Source organism: Lipotes vexillifer, unplaced genomic scaffold (genome assembly GCF_000442215.2).
Source record: "Lipotes vexillifer unplaced genomic scaffold, Lipotes_vexillifer_v1.1 scaffold2339, whole genome shotgun sequence".
NCBI lineage: Eukaryota > Metazoa > Chordata > Mammalia > Artiodactyla > Lipotidae > Lipotes > Lipotes vexillifer.
The window spans coordinates 12340-16646 of NW_006773520.1; the positions used below are offsets into that span (position 1 = coordinate 12340).

General features: G+C 40.5%; 1 pseudogene across 1 annotated transcript; it reads right to left on the reverse strand.

Moving 5' to 3' along the window:
- Positions 1–2639: 2639 nt before the first annotated feature.
- On the reverse strand, positions 2640–3917 carry LOC103089405 (diphosphoinositol polyphosphate phosphohydrolase 2 pseudogene; annotated as a pseudogene). Its single transcript, XR_456923.1, has 2 exons — positions 3895–3917; positions 2640–3736 (listed from the first exon to the last, which is right to left on the reverse strand). The product of XR_456923.1 is annotated as a diphosphoinositol polyphosphate phosphohydrolase 2 pseudogene (transcript).
- Positions 3918–4307: the final 390 nt, after the last annotated feature.

Sequence of the window (4307 nt, forward strand, 5' to 3'; positions counted from 1 at the left end):
GGTATATCTCTCCATCTGTTTATGTTATCTTTGATTTCTTTCATCAGTGTGTTATAATTTTCTGAGTACAGGTCTTTTGCCTACTTAGGTAGGTTTGTTGCTCGGTATCTTATTCTTTTTGTTGTGATGGTAAATGGGATTGTTTCCTTAATTTCCCTTTCTGATCTTTCGTTGTTAGTGTATAGGAATGCAAGAGATTTCTGTGCATTAATTTTGTATCCTGCAACCTTACCAAATTCACTGATTAGTTCTGGTAGTTTTCTGGTGACATCTTTAGGACTCTCTTGTATAGTATCATGTCATCAGCAAACAGTGACAGTTTTACTTCTTTTCCAATTTGTATTCCTTTTATTTCTTTTTATTCTCTGATTGCTGTGGCTAGGACTTCCAGTACTATGTTGAATAATAGTGGTGAGAGTGGACATCCTTGTCTTGTTCCTGATCTTAGAGGAAATGCTTTCAGTTTTTCACTATTAAGAATGATGTTTGCTGTGGGTTTGTCATATATGGCTTTTATTATGTTGAGGTAAATTCCCTCTATGCCCACTTTCTGGAGAGTTTTTATCATAAATGGGTGTTGAATTTTGTCAAAAGCTTTTTCTGCATCTATTTAGATGGTCATTTGGTTTTTATTCTTTAATTTGTTAATATGGTGTATCACATTGATTGTTTTGCATATATTGAACAATCCTTGCATCCCTGGGACAAATCCCACTTGATCATGGTGTATGATCCTTTTAATGTGTTGTTGGATTCTGTTTGCTAGTATTTTGTTGAGGATATTTGCATCTATGTTCATCAGTGATATTGGTCTATAATTTTACTTTTTTGTGATATCTTCTTCTGGTTTTGGTATCAGGGTGATGGGGGCCTTGTAGCATGAGTTTTGGAGTTTTCCTTCCTCTGCAGTTTTTTGGAAGAGTTTGAGAAGGATAGGTATTAACTCTTCTCTAAATGTTTGATAGAATTCGCCTGTGAAGCCATCTGGTCCTGGACTTTTGTTTGTTCGAAGATTTTTAATTATGGTTTCAATTTCATTACCTGTGATTGGTCTGTTTATATTTTCTAATTCTTCCTGTTTCAATCTTGGAAGGTTGTACTTTTCCAAGAATTTGTCTATTTCTTCCAGGTTGTGCATTTTATTTGCATAGAGTTGCTTGTAGTAGTCTCTTATGATCTTTTGTATTTCTGCAGTGTGAGTTGTAACCTCTCCTTTTTCATTTTAATTGTATTGATTTGAGTCCTCTCCCTTTTTTTCTTGATGAGTCTGGCTAAAGGTTTATCAATTTCGTTTATCATCTCAAAGAACCAGCTTTTATTTTTATTGATCTTTGCTATTGTTTTATTTGTTTCTTTTTCATTTATTTCTGCTCTAATCTTTGTGATTTCTTTCTTTCTACTAACTTTGGGTTTTCTTTGTTCCTCTTTTTCTAGTTGCTTTAGGTGTAAGGTTAGATTGTTTATTTGAGTTTTTTATTGTTTCTTGAGGTGAGCTTGAATTGCTATAAACTTCCTTCTTGAAACTGCTTTTGCTGCTTCATATATTTGTGTTTTTTACTGTTTTTTTCCTGTGCTTGATTTCTAATCTCATAGATTTGTGGCTGGAAAAGATGCTTGATACGATTTCAGTTTTCTTAAATTTTCCAAGGCTTGATTTGTGACCCAAGATGTGATCTATTCTGGATAATGTTCCGTGTGCACTTGAGAAGAAAGTATAATCTGCTGTTTTTGGACGGAATGTCCTATAAATATCAGTTAAATCTATCTGGTCTGTTGTGTCATTTGAAGCTTGTGTTTCCTTATTAATTTTCTGTCTGGATGATCTTTCCACTGATGTAAGGTGTTAAAGTCCCCCACTATTATTGTGTTACTGTTGATTTCTCCTTTTATGGCTGTTAGCATTTCCCTTATGTATTGAGGTGCTCCTATTTTGGGTGCCTAAATATTTACAATTGTTATGTTTTCTTCTTGGATTGATCCCTTGATCATTATGTAGTGTCCTTCCTTATCTCTTGTAACATTCTTTATTTTAAAGTCTATTTTATCTGAAATGAGTACTGCTACTCCAACTTTCTTGTGATTTCCATTTGCATGGAATATCTTTTTCCATCTCCTCACTTTCAGTCTGTATGTGTCCCTAGGTCTGATGCAGGTTCCTTGTAGACAGCATATATAAGGGTCTTATTTTTATTTCCATTCAACCAGTCTTTGTCTTTTGGCTGGAGCATTTAATCCATTTACATTCAAGGTGGTTATCGATATGTATATTCCTATTACCATTTTCTTAATTGATTTGGGGTTTTTTTTGTCTGTCTTTTTCTTTTGTGTTTCCCACTTAGAGAAGTTCCTTTAGCATTTGTTGTAAAGCTGGTTTTGTGGTGCTGAATTCTTGTAGCTTTTGCTTGTCTGTAAAGCTTTTGATTTCTCCATCGAATCTGAACGAGATCCTTGTTGGGTAGAGTAATCTTGGCGGTAGGTTTTTCCCTTTCATCACTTTAAATATGTCCTGCCACTCCCTTCTGGCTTGCAGAGTTTCTGCTGAAAAATCAGCTGTTAACCTTACGGGGATTCCTTTGTATGTTATGTTTTGTTTTTCCCTTGCTGCTTTTTTTTTTTTTTTTTTTTTTGGGGGGGGGGTTGATGGACTGCTTTAATATCAAGAATTACTGTCATAAATTCCCACAACAGAAGGATTTGTTGAATATGTTAATACTGTGAATGAGAAAACAATTTAGGGGAAAAATATACCCACGAATAAGCTGATCTGACAAAAACCACAGACTGACATCAAATGGACAAAAAACTGAAAAAAAAAAAATGCTGTGAAAATGCCAACCAAAATAATAAGGTGGGTGGGCTGGGGGCAGAGTTAAGGCATCTAAAAAAAATTCCACATGGCTTTGGCTTATTAAAATATTTTACACTATTTTTTTTTTAAAGAAGATTTCAGAGCATCTGAAAAACATGCAGATTGTTTGAAAATCCTGCATGGCAAATTCAGACAGTTTGCAAGCGTCATTCAGATGTTTGCCAAGGATAATAAAGCCTCTGCCCACGAGACTGCACATGGTGGAAGAGGTCCTTCCAATTCTCTCTATCTTACACTAGATGGCAGCCCAGAGGTCTGTGCAGCAGTTACAAACAGGGTGTTACTATCTGGAAGGGAAGGGACTGTGGAATTTCCATTGGTTGGAGAACAACCCAGCTTTAGTTTTTCCAGGTACTCGGCATGTACAGGCTTATGACACTGGAGAACTTTGATGGCATCTTCTACTTTGAACCACTCTCTCTTTCTTCTATATTAACAGAATCTTCCCAGTCTTCTAATATTTCGGTGACAGTAAGAACATAAACATATGTTCTGTGCTTTCGGTCTTGGTTCTGCTCAAATATGCCCAGGAGTCTGCCCAATTTTCCTTTGACTCCAGCCTCTTCATAAACCTCCCTCACGGCAGCACCGCCAGGCTCCTCCTCGGGCTCCATTCCTCCTCCTGGGGCAATCCATTGATCTGGGTACCGACTGCTGCTCACCAACAGCACCTCGTCCTCCTGCTCGCTCCGGAAGCACAGGCACGCAGCCCGCTTCTTGAAGCCCTCGCGGTCATAGGTCCGCGTCTGGTTGGGCTTGAACTTCATCATAGAGGCGGGCTCTTGCTGCCGCTGCTGCTCCGGCCGCCGCCGCGGGGGCCTGGCTGCCGCCACCCGGTCGGGGAGTGGGGGCGAGGGCGAGTCGGGGAGCAAGAAGGCAAGGCGGCGGCGCGGGGAAGAGCAGTGAGGCCGGGTCAGTCCCGGAGCCGGCGGCCGTTCCGACGTGATGCAGGGCGCGAGCGCTGGTCACTGGAACCCGGGTGCCGGGGAGGAAGCGCCGCCTCTTCCCGGGCGTCCGCCGCTCTCCATGGAGCCCGCCGCCCGCTCGCCTCCGCTCTCTCCTGCTGCTGCAGCCGCCGCCACCGCTGCAGCCGCTGCCACCGCCGCAGCCGCCGCCGGAGAAAGAGCGAGGCTCGAAGATCGGGCCACGAGGAAACAGTCTCCCTTGCTGCTTTTAATATTTTTTCTTTGAATTTAATTTTTGTTAGTTTGATTAATTTGTGTCTTGGCGTGTTTTTCCTAGGCTTTATCCTGTATGGGACTCTGTGCTTCCTGGACTTGTGTGACTGTTTCCTTTCCAGTGTTAAGGACGTTTTCAACTGTAATCTCTTCAAATATTTTCTCAGACACTTTCTTTTTATCTTCTTCTTCTGGGAGCCCTATAATTCAAATGTTGGTGCGTTTACTATTGTCCCAGAGGTCTCTGAGATTGTCTTCAA